This window comes from Myotis daubentonii, chromosome 12 (genome assembly GCF_963259705.1).
Source record: "Myotis daubentonii chromosome 12, mMyoDau2.1, whole genome shotgun sequence".
Taxonomy (NCBI): domain Eukaryota; kingdom Metazoa; phylum Chordata; class Mammalia; order Chiroptera; family Vespertilionidae; genus Myotis; species Myotis daubentonii.
Window position 1 is genome coordinate 67,919,421 of NC_081851.1, and position 14,383 is coordinate 67,933,803.

Below are 14,383 nucleotides of genomic sequence, written 5' to 3' on the forward strand. Positions count from 1 at the left end.
CTGACAATGTGGAATGTAGACCTGCCAACCCTCTCCGCATTCAGTTTACTGAAGTATCGTTTTCTAACCAAAGAATTGGCACCAGCCTCTGTGCAGTTACGACCTATCTCACGTCTCGTGATCATTCTGACTCCCACTTTGGCTTTCCTGTCCAGATGCCTGACTTGAGGGATGCTCCTCTTCATGAGACCCCCAACCTTCCCACATTTCTCTCTCTTAAATACACTCCACCACACATTTTATATCCCCTAATTAATAACCCCACGAACTTTAAAAAGCCCAACCAATTCTCAACTCCTTTTTGAGCTTCCTTATTGTCAGCAACACAGAGAGGGATAATGTTCTCAGACGCCTAGCTCACCCCAATTCATGTCTCACTTATTCAAAACATGGCTTCTCAGCCATGCTGAAGCAAATTCATGTTCAAGGACACCAATAAATGAAAATGTTGGGAAACATGTGCTAGGTTCATATCTATGGGGTGATGAAGAAGGAAAATAAGCAATTTAACAAATGAGTCCTAGAACCATCACTGCCTAATACTGGAGGGGAAATCTTCTACAGGATAAATAAGTTCTTCTAAAAAATTAAAGCTTATAGCCCGACTAGTGTTGCTCAGTGGTTGAGCATCAACCTATGAACCAGGAGGTCACAGTTCCATTCCCAGTCAGTGCACATGCCTGGGTTGCAGGCTTGATCCCCAGTGTGGAGGCAGCTGATCAATGATTCTCTCTCATCACTGATCACTCTCCCTTCCTCTCTGAAATCAATAAAAAAAATTTTTTTTTAATTAAAGCTTATATAAGAGTTTTCAATTAATTAAAGGATAAAGTACAGAAATAAATTAGAAATATTGCTAAAAATTATATGGTAATAATTTCCCAATATATACATATATTAAATCAAAATGTGTACACCCTTATGGGGATGACAAGAGGGAAAGGGGTGGGGGAGGTAGGAGAGGGTGGAAGGGAAGGAAACTTGACTTTGGATACATGCACAGATGATGTATTATAGAAATGTACATATGAAACCAAATAAATTCAATACAATTTTTTTTTAAAAATGTGTACATCCTAAACTAATATAATGTCAATTATATCTCAGGCGATTGGGGCCTGCTGGCTGGGGGGGAAGAGCTAACCGCCACCACAGCGGGTTGTGGGCGGGCCAACTGGGGCCTGCCGGACGGGGGGAAGGGACCCTGAGGTTGGCCGCCACCCCAAGGAGGGAGCCAGCCCTTGGCCCCCCTGGGAAAAGGGCCGCATCTTCTGCCACCCACCCCCAGTTTCACATCCCAGCCCGGGGGCCCAGCCCCAATCAGGCAATGGGGGCCTGCCGGCTTGGGGGAAAGACCGGGAGGTTGACTGGCAGGTCCCATTGGCGATTGGGGCCTGCGGACTGAGGGCAGCTCCTGCAATGAGTGTCTGCCCCCTGGTGGTTAGTGCACATCATAGCAACCAGTTGTTCTGGTCATTCCTTCCTAACGGTAGCTTAGGCTTTTATATATATAGGTGGGTTTTTTTTTTGAAGAATCCTTTTTTCAAAAATCATTCTCAATATCCCCTAGAAATCCTATTTCTAGAACTCTAAGAAAACAACAAAAATAAGGGGGGCTCACAGACAAAATATATACAAACAGTCATTTATAATGAAATCCAAATAACCTAAATACCTGATAAGAAATAGTTGGAAAAACTATTAAGTCACTTAAAAAAATAATATGGAGCCAATATGTTTACAAATACTGTGTAATAGTGTAGAAAGTACTTTTGTTAAAATATTAAATGAAGGCAGAAAGAAAAGCAACTGTATGATCTTAACTTTGATTATCCCCATCCCTTCCCAACCCTCCACAACATAAATCATCTATGCATAGAAAAATTACTAGAAGAAATGTTAACAACTGATGTCTATGATTGAGAGTTATTTAGAAGAGGTTTTTCCCTTCTATATTTTCTCTTTTTTCCAAAATTTCCAAGTATATGTTTATACATACATACGTATAAGTGTATATGTGCACATATATAGGCACATACTTTCATAATGGAAAATATAAATTTTTAAAAATAGAATAGCATACTTCAGATACTTCATTTCAAACTATTTCTCAATCTCCAAGTTTAAGAAATTCCACTTGCCATTTACATATTTTACAAAGTGAGACTTCAATTGTGTCTTCAGATCAACAAAATGTTAGCCAATTCCACAGCCTTCTGGAGAACAAATCTTGCATCATTTAACCCTAAGGAAATATGCTTCAAGTAACCTTGAACTCACTGTTTCTTAAATTCCAAGCTTCACAGAACATTTCCAGAAAGCTAATGCAATATGCTAGAATGTAATGGTCACAGTTGTAGGAACTTACTATGTTTTTCTCAACCAAAACTCTTTTGTGTTACAGTCCTCTGAATGGAAATCTTAGGAAATGACCACTGGCATTTTACACTTCTAACAGAACTGTAACTAGACAACATGGATTTTTTTTTTTTATAGCATGAATTTTTTAAATGTCACTTCATCTGAAGAATACAAAAGATAACAAAAATCAATTTGCTATTTGTCATATTTGTAAGAGGACCAAGTATTAATAGAAATTAACACTCTAGGGCAGAGTTGTATATGTATAACTCCTCTAATATATCATCTAAAATAATTTAAGTGAAATTATCTTAAACATTTTTCATATTTCCTTAAAATATAGCACCTTCTTTCCTTTTTAAAATACAGTTAATATCACATGAATTTGGGGGTAGATGAGAGGAAAGTTAGATTAGGAGAAACTAACTTTGGGACTACACAGAGCAAATCTACTCCCACCTCCATATAAATATATATAACACAGCACTCCCTATAGCATAAAAATAAGTATAAATAGCATATCCTTTATAGTTATAGTTAACTTATAGTTAATGTTTGGGAATTTTATTTTTGAGAAGATTCAACTATTTTTTAAAATGGGGTACATGGAAGGGGAGAGAACATTATAGTTGTATTCTGCTTCACAACAATTTGTAGGGTACTCTTAGAAATAAATTTTGGTAGGGCAAAAAATTAAATAGGGTCCTTTTGTAATCCTCAGTGGCTTTTTTGTTGTTGTTAATCCTCACCCAAGGATATTTTTCCATTAATTTTTAGAGAGAATGGAAGGGAGAGGGAGAGACAGAAAGAGAGAAACATTAATGTGAGAGAAACACTTCTATTGGTTGCTTTCCATACATGCCCCAATCAGGGCCGGGGATCAAGCCTGCAACCTAGGTATGCGCCCTTGACCGGAATCGAACCCAGGACCCTTCAGTCCTTGGGCCGATATTCTGTCCATTACGCCAAACCAGCTAGGACCTCAGGGGCTTTATTTAAAAATATTCTAATAATTTTCTTCATCTTTATAAGCAGAGCCTACTGTTGCAATGATGTTTGAATTTGTTAATTTCAATGTTTGAACACTCAGTGGATTCTGGGAAACTCAAAAGCTAATTCAAAGCTAATTCTGACAGCCAAAAGAATAACTTAGGAGTCAACCAATCAAAGGTCATTTCTGGGATTAATATGAGCTAGTAAAGGTATACCTACTTAGGAACTGTGTCTGACAAGTAAATTGAATGTACTCTGGTGAAATGTGGTATTTTGTGACCTATGTTCAGTGGCTACTGCTGGTGCCTGGAGTAATCTGAGTAGAAGTCACTCCAGACCTCTTAAACCTGCTTTAACTACAACACCTCTGCCACTCTTTGTTTTGGTTTGGTTTGGTTTGGTCTGGCCTGGATCTTGGTTTTGTTGAAGTTTTACCTAAGATGTCATTTGAAAAAAAATTTTTTTTGAACAAATATATGCCTAATACAAAGTGAATACTTCAGTGAAATCTTATGCTCCTTCTGTCCTTCCAATTTGTGACCATCTTCACCTTGATATCAGAAGCTATGCTAAGAAAAATCCAGAATCATAAAGTAGCCTGGAGGGCCTTTAAGATGTGCTGAAATCTTTTCTAGTTTTTAAGACATTTGCCCCAAGTCACCAAATTAGCCTACAAATGCACAGTACATGTTTGGAGTAAAGGGATTTGCCTCCTTAAATCATACATATCTTGTCAATAAGCAAAGTGGAACTGGCACCTCCTCAAAAAACCTAGTGTGTGGGGGGCAGCCATAGAAGCTTCTGACTGTGGTTCTGCCACAGCTTTCTCTAGAGCTCTCCAAGGTTCTGAGCTGCCTGTCAACCAGCCAACTTCCCTGGATTTTGTAAAGAATTGTTGTAACCTAGGATCTTTCTAAAAGGACTTTATTATTGCCTTGCCAGGATACTGGTTACTAATGGCAATATGATCCTGATTCTATATCAATACAGAGATGAGAAGTACATATCCTTGAGAAGAATAAAGGTAATGTCTTGGGAAAAATATACAAATACCGTCTGGCCGGCGTGGCTCAGTGGTTGAGCATTGACCTATGAACCAGGAGGTCACAGAACAATTCCTGATCAGGGCACATGTCCAGGTTTCAAGCTTGATCCCAGGGTGTGCAAGAGGCAGCCAATCCATGATTCTCTCTCATCATTGATGTTTTTCTATCTCTCTCTCCCTCTCCCTTCCTCTCTCTGAAATCAATTAAAATACACACACACACACACACACACACACACACACACACACACACCTCAGTAGCTGAAAAAATCACTTTTCCATGTGATTTTATGATAGAAGTGACAGACTCATAACATATATAAAGCAAAATAGGGAACCTTAAATCTGAATTTTTTGAAATGCCATTCAGTAGGCAACCTCACCCACAGTTGCTAGGTAAACAAAACTTCCAATTAACAGAGGAGTTCTGGGGAATCTTCAAATACCTACCAAAAGATGACCTACTGGAGCATCACCCCAGAATTTCTCTATCATCTCAGTTTTGTGCTAGGGTTTCAGAATCATTGGAATTGGTGTCAGAATCATTGGAACTGGTACACTTAACTTATTTAATTTCTTCCACAGGAGGTATACTTTTAAAAAATATATTTTTATTATTGATATTACAGATATCTCCAACTTCCCCCCTCTCTCCACCCCCCGCTTCTTAGCCCCTACCCACCCACCCCCAGGTCTTCACTACCCTATTACCCATGTCCATGGGCTATGCATATAAGTATTTAAGTTCTTTGGTTTATCTCTTCTTATCCCCCCAACCCCACATTGAGGTATGTCAGTCTGTTCTTAATCTAAAATATACAAAAGTATCTCCAAATTATGCCTTTGGCTCTATTTTCAAAAATCAAAAACTTGTATTATCCCATCTTCAGAAGTGGCTGTAAGATTACCTTTCAGTTCCTCTTAAAGTGAAAAGCACACAGCTAGCTCCATGTCATGTTGAACTGCCACTTTAAATAGGTCTCCAGGATCACACAGCATGCTCACTTCCACTTCTTTCTTTGGAATTAGGGGTAAGTAGATGGGAGGAAACAAGGTGGGAGGGAGCAAGGGAAGGAAGGAACCTCAAACCACACCTCTTGGTCGAGCCTTCCTTGCTTATCAAGGAGGAAGAAAGACAGCAGATACCTCTCCATCTTGGAAACCTCTCAAGTGGACCAAGTCTGAGAAGAAAGGAAACGCGCTCCACAGAACATTTCTAGTCTTTCTTCTCTTAACAGTATAACTAACCTCTTGGAGAATACAAATGATATTTTTCCACAACGTGTATAAAATAACTAAGACTGGGAACACTAAAATCACTTAATACAGAAGAAAAAGGTGGATTTAGTTATTATTCAATAGTATTATTCAACTCTTTGGAGAATGCTAAATTGAATAATAACTAAATCCACTCTATTTCTCTTGTATACTGTGATCTTTATCCACACAACTTTAAGATACTATCTATTTTTTAAAAAAATCAAATCTATTTGAGGTTAAAATGCTTATATTTTATACCTATTATTTCTCAGAAAAAAATAAATATTACTATTTTGGATAAAATGCCAGAGTAGACTAAAATTTTATTTAAAACCCCTATACAGCCCTGGCCAATGTTGCTCAGTAGATCAAGTATTGGCCCGTGCACCGAAGGGTTTGATTTCCAATCAAGGGCATGTACCTGGGTTGCAGGTTCAAAAAGAAATGGGAATCTACCCTGAGATCTGGTCCTGATCTGGTCCTGCAAGAGGCAACCAATTGATGTGTCTCTCTCACATCGATGTTTCTTTCTCTTTCTCTCTTTTCTCTCTCCCTTCCACTCTCTCTAAAAATCAATGGAAAAATATCCTCAGGTGAGAATAGCAACAACAAAATAAAAGCCCTATACATTAAAAGGTTAATTCTGCCTATACAACAAAGTAATTTTTTAAAAATTGAAACTGAAACTTAAATTCCTTTAAGCTGGGCATGCATTGAATTTACCAAGATCCCAACAATTACCCCCCAAAAAAATCCTTTTGTGGTTCCAGATTAGATGTGGCTCCAAAAACAGTTGCTTCTATTTATCTGAATCATTGATGCCACACACCTTCTCAATCAATGCTAATCAACCTCTGAGAATACAAAGCAACGTTGAAATGGCAGAAAAGAAATTAGTAGCCCGCTGGCATGGCTCAGTGATTGAGCGTTGACCTATGAACCAGGAGGTCAGGGTTTGATTCCCAGTCAGGGCCCATGCCCGGATTCAGGCTGGATCCCCAGTGTGGGGTGTGCAGGAGGCAGCCAATAAATAAGTCTCTTTCATCATTGATTCTTCTATCTTTCTCTCCCTCTCCTTCCTCTCTGAAATCAATAAAGATGTTTTTAAAAAGAAATTAGCAAATATGATTTCTAATTTAATTCAAATTTTTTTTCCTGTGGATGTATTTAAATTGTCCAGGTTGCTCGAATATTATCCAGGGATGTGATTTTGAAGGAGACAGCTTGTTACTGGTTTTTCTGGCTGTACTACAAGAAACAACAGTGTGAGCTTATTTTAAGTTAATGTGTGCTTCTGTGTTTCTTTACAAGATATTAACTGCAATCGTTTAGTTAAAGCAAACACTTTGTTCAGGCTTGACTTTTCATAAAAAATGGCTTTAAAACTTAGAAGGTTAAGAGTCCCAATTTCTGCCTATAGACTTTTAAGCTTTGAACAAATTATTTAAATATGATGAAAGATAGTTCTCATTTAGTGATCTCTGCTACCAGCAGAGTGTTTTTCAGCTACAGGTGTATCACATCAAAAGAGTCCTATCCATTCTCCTATATCAAACGAACAACTTTCTTCCTGCCTCGGTCAGGCCCAGATCTCAGGGTAGATGCTCATTTCTTCTCGACTATCAAAATCAAAAAGAGACCCATAGAAACAAGACAGAGAACAAGAGCTCCAACCAAGTTGTTAGTTTTAAATAGAGAAACACCTATTTAAAACTACTGACACCTGGTTTCTGATCCCTGCCCTAAATGATTTCCCTAGCTAGACTTGGCCCCTGGGCCACCTGCACAACTGCTTCTCCTTACCTTAACTTAGCTTCTCCTTACCTTAACTTTGCTAGACCTTCTTTTTAGTCAATATGCCAGTCTTGGGCCTTCCTGGCCAGTGATCTTAAAGCCACCAATGTTTTAGTAACACAATTTGTGTATAAATAATTAGAAGAAACTCCAACTGAAAAGGAAGCTACCCCAAGCTCTTCCTGTTATACCAGCCACATGCAGCTACAAAAGCAAGAAAGAAAAGCCACACAAAGTGAGCCATCAACTAAAGCAGGGGTTCTCAACCTTCTGGCCCTTTAAATACAGTTCCTCATGTTGTGACCCAACCATAAAATTATTTTCGTTGCTACTTCCTAACTGTAATGTTGCTACTGTTATGAATCGTAACAGTATCAGATTGGCAATCAGCAATAAATCAACAAACAATAAGTGTTGGTGAGGATATAGACAAAAGGGAACCTTCATGCACTGTTAATGGGAATGCTGATTGGTGCAGCTACTGTGGAAAGCAGAATGGAGATACCTCAAAAAATTAAAAATGGAACTGCCTTATGACCCAGCGATTCCACTTCTGGGAATTTATCCAAAGAAACCCAAAACATTAGTTCCAAAGAATATATGCACCTCTACCTTCATTGCAGTGTTATTTACAATAGCCAAGATTTGGAAGCAGCCCAAGTGACCATCAGTAGATATGTGGATAAAAACAACTATGGTACATTTACAGAATTGACTACTACTCGGCCGTAATAAAAGAAGAAAAATTTACCCTTTGTGACAGCATGGATGGACCTAGAGAACATTATGCTAAGTGAAATAAGCCAATCAGAGAAAGACAAGTACCATGTAATTCCATTCATATGTGTAATCTAATGAACAAAGTGAACTAGCAAGCAAGATAGAGACAGACTCATAGATAGAGAGCAGGCAGTGGCTGTGAGGGTGGAGGGATTGAGCAAAAAAAAAAGAGAGAAAGAACTCATGGACATGGACAACAGTGATTGCAGGGGGAAAAGAGGGAGCAGAGGTGGAGGAGGGTATGGGGGGGAATAAGCGGTGACAGGGAAAAATAAAGATGAGAAAAAACAAACTCTACTCCCCAGCCCCAGGTCCATATAATGGTCTTGGCCTAAACCCACATTTAGTACATCTATGGTTTGATGTCCATTTTCCTCCTCTGGAACACAAAGCCAGAATTCCTTGGGAAAACCACCTTTCCCCAGTCTCAGGCATAGGTTTGGGCTAAAAACTTCCCTTCAAGCTCCTTAGGTTCTGACTGCCTAAACGCAGTGGTCGGCAAACTGCGGCTCACAAGCCACATGCGGCTCTTGGGCCCCTTGAGTGTGGCTCTTCCACAAAATACCGACTTCTGCACATGGGCCATGAAGTTTCAATCGCACTGTACATGCACGCCCACACGTGGTATTTTGTGGAAGAGTCACACTCAAGGGGCCCAAAAGCCGCATGTGGCTCACTAGCCACAGTTTGCCGACCACTGGAAACCATCAACATTATGCACCTATCATGGATGACTGATTCAACACATTCCTAATCAAACCCAATGAGATAAATGAAAACATCAGTGGGACTTCTGAGAAATAAAAGTGCTCTTTCTTCTCAACATAGGAGAATATAAAAGTCTGAATGGGAGTAACAATTCCACATTCACAAGGGAAGGGGCTTGAGCTGCTGGGCGAATATGGAAACTAAGAACAAAGTCAACACAGTGGGAGGCTGAGCAAAGAAGAAACAGAAACTAGGTCCGTAATGACATTATTTCAGCCACTGGACCAACCCTTATCTGAACCCCTTTTAAATTCTGTAAGCCAAAGAATTCCCCTTATTGTTTGAGCCAGTTTCAATCAGGTTTTCTATCACTTTAAAAAAAAAAGAGAGAGAGAGGAAAGGGGGGGAAAGGAGGAGGAAGTGAAGGGAGGGAGGGAGGGAGGGAGGGAAGGAGGAAGAGAGGGAGGGAGGGAGGGAGGGAAGGAAGAGAGGGAAGGAAGAGAGGGAAGGAGGGAGGAGAAACAATAAAAGAGGGCTGATACTATACCACCATTTTACCTCCTCTAAGAGAAAGATAGTGGGAGAGGTGCATGAACTCTAGATTTGGTTTGGAACCTTATGTTTTCTGCCAGATAAAAAAGTTAAGTAGCTTCTTACATTATATGCAGAGAAATCTAAATAGAGGATTAACCTATTCCCACTAATCCAACATGGTTACAATCATTTCTCTTAAGGAAAAAGATGGAAGACTATACCCTTGTGTATTAAAACTCACTCATTGAACTTAAGTTAAATGGATCTGAAATAGGTATGCAAGATGTTCCCCATCCCAGAGCTTTTTAAACACCAGTATGTGGTATTTGATTCAGTGGGAGTTCTGCTAAAGAATGGAAAGGAAAAAATCAAGCAACTGTTTCAGACCAGAAAGGACACTTTGATTACTGGCATGTGTCTTGGGGCTATACAACAAGCAGCACCACCTTCATAGCACTGAGCTGAGAAAGGAGGCTTCACTGGCTCATGGCCTGTAAACAGGAGATATTTTTAACTCTCCTGCACCTGACTGGAACACAGTCAGCACATACAAATTGTGCTGTGGTGTCATGAATGCTAGCCCCATGCCAAACCTGAAATGAGTACTTTGACCAGTAAATCTTTTACGGTTTTAGCACATTCTCTCTCCAGAGAGACTGCAAATTGGGCCCCCACAAAGTAGCCAGAGCAACTGCCTTCGAACTATTTGTCAATTTAGCAATACATAGTGATTACACAATTTCATCCATTTTCACTTCCTTAAACACCATCCCTCTCCAGCCCCCAAAGCTATTCCTCAACTGTTATTTTAACTGTGGTGCTCCTCACAGTTAATTTTTTTAACGTATGTTCCAAATTGTACCATCCAAACAGCCTTCCCTGGATCTCAGGATAAATAATCATGACTAGAGACCCCTCCTATGAAATGCTTCATGCACCTTAACAAAGCCCTAAAAGAATGAGGTTCTTTCTATTAATAAACACCACTTTTTGCTTTTTAATCTCGTAATAGAAAGCTATCAATACACCATCTTCCATGACTAAGGAAGCCTACTATCTTCAGTAAGTGCGTGAAACCTTTTCCATCTACAGCCACAGTTCCCTTCCTGGCTATGAGCAGCATAGCTGGGAAAGCATCTTTAAAAGACAGGTTCTCAGGTCCTACCTTCTGAGGCACTGATTCTGTGATACCTACTCCTTGGCCCTAGAGAATCTCTTTTGTGATTTTGTTGGCAAGGCAGAAATCCAGAAAATTTGACCATCTTCCTGATGAATTTTCTCATTGCAATCAAAGGCCCAAATAATTTCACATAAACTCATTAGGTCTTCACAGAAAACCCACTGTCTAAACGATGGCTAAAGGCTCTGTGACAGTGGTTCTCAACCTTGGCTGCACATTAGAATCACCTGGGAATCTTTTTAAAATCCTGATTTCTGGGCCTCGTCCTCTGGAAATTCTGTTTCTTTGTTACTAATGTTGTGGCCCCACCCCATAACAAAGAAACAGAATTTCCGGAGGATGAGGCCCAGAAATCAGAATTTTAAAAAGATTCCCAGGTGATTCTAATGTGCAGCCAAGGTTGAGAATCACTGCTCTATGAGTTTTCCATTAGAGCTGCCCCCACAGAATGTGTCTCCAGACCTCTGATCTACTTCTAATAATAATTAACACCTGAAATCCAGGGCTACACATACCCAGAAAAAAAAAATACTTCAAGATGAGAAGAGATTTGAAGATAGTGGCATAGGTAAATGCCTGTATCGCCACAACCACAACAAAATTACAACTAAAATACAGAACAACCATCATCCAAAACCACTAGAAAGTTGGATAAATGGAAGTCCTACAACTAGAGGAGTAAAGAAGAAAGAAAGCTCACTGAGGTGCGGACGTGTGGAATGGGCTGGTCCAGTACCCATGTGTGCTGCTTTTTTTTTTTTTTTTAATATGGAACACTTCACGAATTTGCGTGTCATCCTTGCGCAGGGGCCATGCTAATATTCTCTGTATCATTCCAATTTTAGTATATGTGCTGCCAAAGCCGCTTTTTTAATCAGGAGGGAGATTGTCTCTTCAGAGGCCGCCCGTGAGGAGCAAGGGGTCCCAACCCCACACCAGAGCCTCAGCCCAGGCTCCCAGAGCTAGGAAAAGAAGTCCCCATAATGATGGGCTGTAAAAACCAGTATAGATTGGGGCTCAGTGACACAGAGGCTGCTGGACCCAGCTGTTCCTCTTAAAAAGCCGGCACCACAAACTGAACTTGCAAGGTCCTGCTTCCTCTGAGCTCCAGCACCAGGGGGAGGCTTCGGGGAACACAGACACACACAAGGAGAAACTGGATTGTCTAGCATCAGGCCAGGAACTCAGCAGCAGCTTTCTCCCAGAAGGAGGTGCTCGCAGGGATCATTGTTCCTATGCTGGGACCTCCCTGGTCACAGGGCTGACTGGCAGCTATTTCTGTTTGCTCTGCCCTGGTGATTCCCTAAGACCCGCCTCATCCAATTTACAATCCCACCCAAGCTGTGTGCAGCAGCTTTTGCATATGAATGGGCTGTCCTTGCTCAGGTTAAACTCTCTCAAACAAGCTGTAGCTGGGTCAGGGAGCCTCAAACTTATCAATAAAATGCCCAAGACCCAGCACCAGCCTACCTTGCTCCATACCTGGGCCTCATCTGGGCACTTACAAACCTGATACAAAAAGGAATAATCTGCAGATCTCTCTGTAGTTCCTGCTGGGTGGCCCCAGGCAGTGGCTGACCTTGCACCTCCCTGGAGACCCAAGGGCCAATGTAATCCAGTGGTCAGTATCAGACAATACCAGATTACAACTCTACACATCCATAAGTGACACACTCAACGAGCAGACTCAATGAGCACCAAAGCCCCACTGAAACAAGTCCTACTCCATTGGGGTGTCTCCTACACAGCAGCTCTCCCACTGAAGTTGCAGCTGGTCCTCACAGCCAACTGGCCTGGAGGTCAATTCCTCCCAGTGACACCAATAGCAATCAAGTCTCAACTACAACAAAACTGTGCTCACAGCCAACAAAGGGGTGCACCTAGAGCTCCCAGCTCAGATGACTAGGGAGTCGGAGCCACTGGGTCCTATAGAACACCTACTACACAAGGCCACTCTACCAACTCAAGGAGATATAGCAGCTCTACCCAATATATAGAAACAAACACAGGGAAGCAGCCAAAATGCAGAGACAAAGAAATATATCACAAATGAAAGTAATGGAAGAAAGCAAACTACTGGATATAGAGTTCAAAACCACAGTTATAAGGTTACTCAAGAATCTATGTATAAAAGGCTAATATGCTAAGTGTCTGACCATCTGACCAGTCGCTATGACATGCACTGGCCACCACAGGGCAGATGCTCAACGCAGGAGCTGCCATGACATGCACTGGCCATTTACAGAGAAATGGCAACACGGACCTGGCGCCCAAAGAACAACACTCAGCTTCCCCCAAGCGGGACACAGGCCCCACCACCACCCCGGAGCAACAGCCCACCAAATTGCAGCTGACGATGCCAAGACCCCATGGTATAAAATGTGGCCCACAGCCCAGCCCAGCCTGGAAACAGTCACTGTGGTAGCCGGGTAATGACATCATGTAGCAATGCCCGGTTTCCTCTCCCTAGCGACTAGCCTCCTTAGAGTTTCTTCAGCCCAGGAACACAATGTGCTTTATAGCCAGGTGCAAACATTTTGCACTTTAACCAAATGTCTGTGAAGTGTTTTCCCGTGCCTCATCTCATTTGATTCTCACAGAAGTCCTGGAGTAGGTAGAAAGGGGACTCAATGGAATCCTATTTTCTTTTTATTAGCCAGAAAATGGAGATTTAGAAAGCTTAGAAACTTGACCTGACTGAAAAGAAGTAAGAAATGGTGGAACTTGAAAATGACTTCAGGTTTTCTCACTGCACAGAATATAGTCAAACACTCCTGCAGTTAAATATTTTACCCTTTGTTCTCCCTGAGTGATCTATAATAATAATTTGCTTTGTGTTGATATTTACTGCTGTGTTGCTGACAATTACCTGAAAGAGAAGTTGGGGTGCTTCACTGGGCTGGAAGAAGTTTAGCTACATCAGAAAGCATGTCTAATTAAACACACACACACACACACACACACACACACACACGGCTCTTGCTGGCGCCAATTGTACGCATGTGTTTCAATCTGTCATTGTCAAACGTGAATTTGCTTGACACTTCTATTATACAGAAACAGTGAATAGCAATATTAAAATATTTCTTCTAATTAATTTCCTTTCAATGTACACAAATTCATGCACCAGGCCACTAGTCATCTATAAACCTCCAAAAAAAATGGAAAAGGACCAGTCAGAAATTAAGCATACACTGAAATTAAAAATAATATAGAGGTATTCAACAGTAGAGGATTCTGAGAATTAAATCAATGATTTGAAATATGAGGAAGCAAAAAACACCCAACCGGAAGAGCAAAAAGAAAAAAGAATCCAAAAACATGAAGATAGTGTAAGGAGCCTCTGGGACAACTTCAAGCAGACCAATATTCACATTATGGGGGTGCCAGAAGAAGATACAGAGCAAGATATTGAAAATCTAGTTGAAGAAATAATGACAGAAAACTTCCCCTACCTAATAAAAGAGAGTTACAAGTCCAGGAAGCACAGAGTCCCAAACAAGAGGAACCCAAAGAGGACCATACCAAGACACATCATAATTAAAATGCCAAGGGCTAAAGACAAACAGAGAATCTTAAAAATAGCAAGAGAAAAGCAGTTATCTACAAGGGAATGCTCATACAACTGTCAGCTGATTTCTCAACAGAAACTATGCAGGCCAGAAGGACAAGAAATATTCAAAGTGATGAATAGCAAAGACCTACAACCAAGATATTCTACCCAGCAA

General features: G+C 40.7%; 1 protein-coding gene and 1 non-coding gene across 4 annotated transcripts in view; both read right to left on the minus strand.

The window, feature by feature from the left end:
• BABAM2 (BRISC and BRCA1 A complex member 2) overlaps positions 1–14,383 on the minus strand; it is a 358,405-nt gene that overhangs the window by 251,194 nt on the left and 92,828 nt on the right. The gene's annotated exons all lie outside the window — the stretch shown is intronic.
• LOC132214150 (U6 spliceosomal RNA) lies at positions 11,418–11,521 on the minus strand. The gene has a single exon (XR_009448227.1). It is a non-coding gene; the product is annotated as a U6 spliceosomal RNA (small nuclear RNA).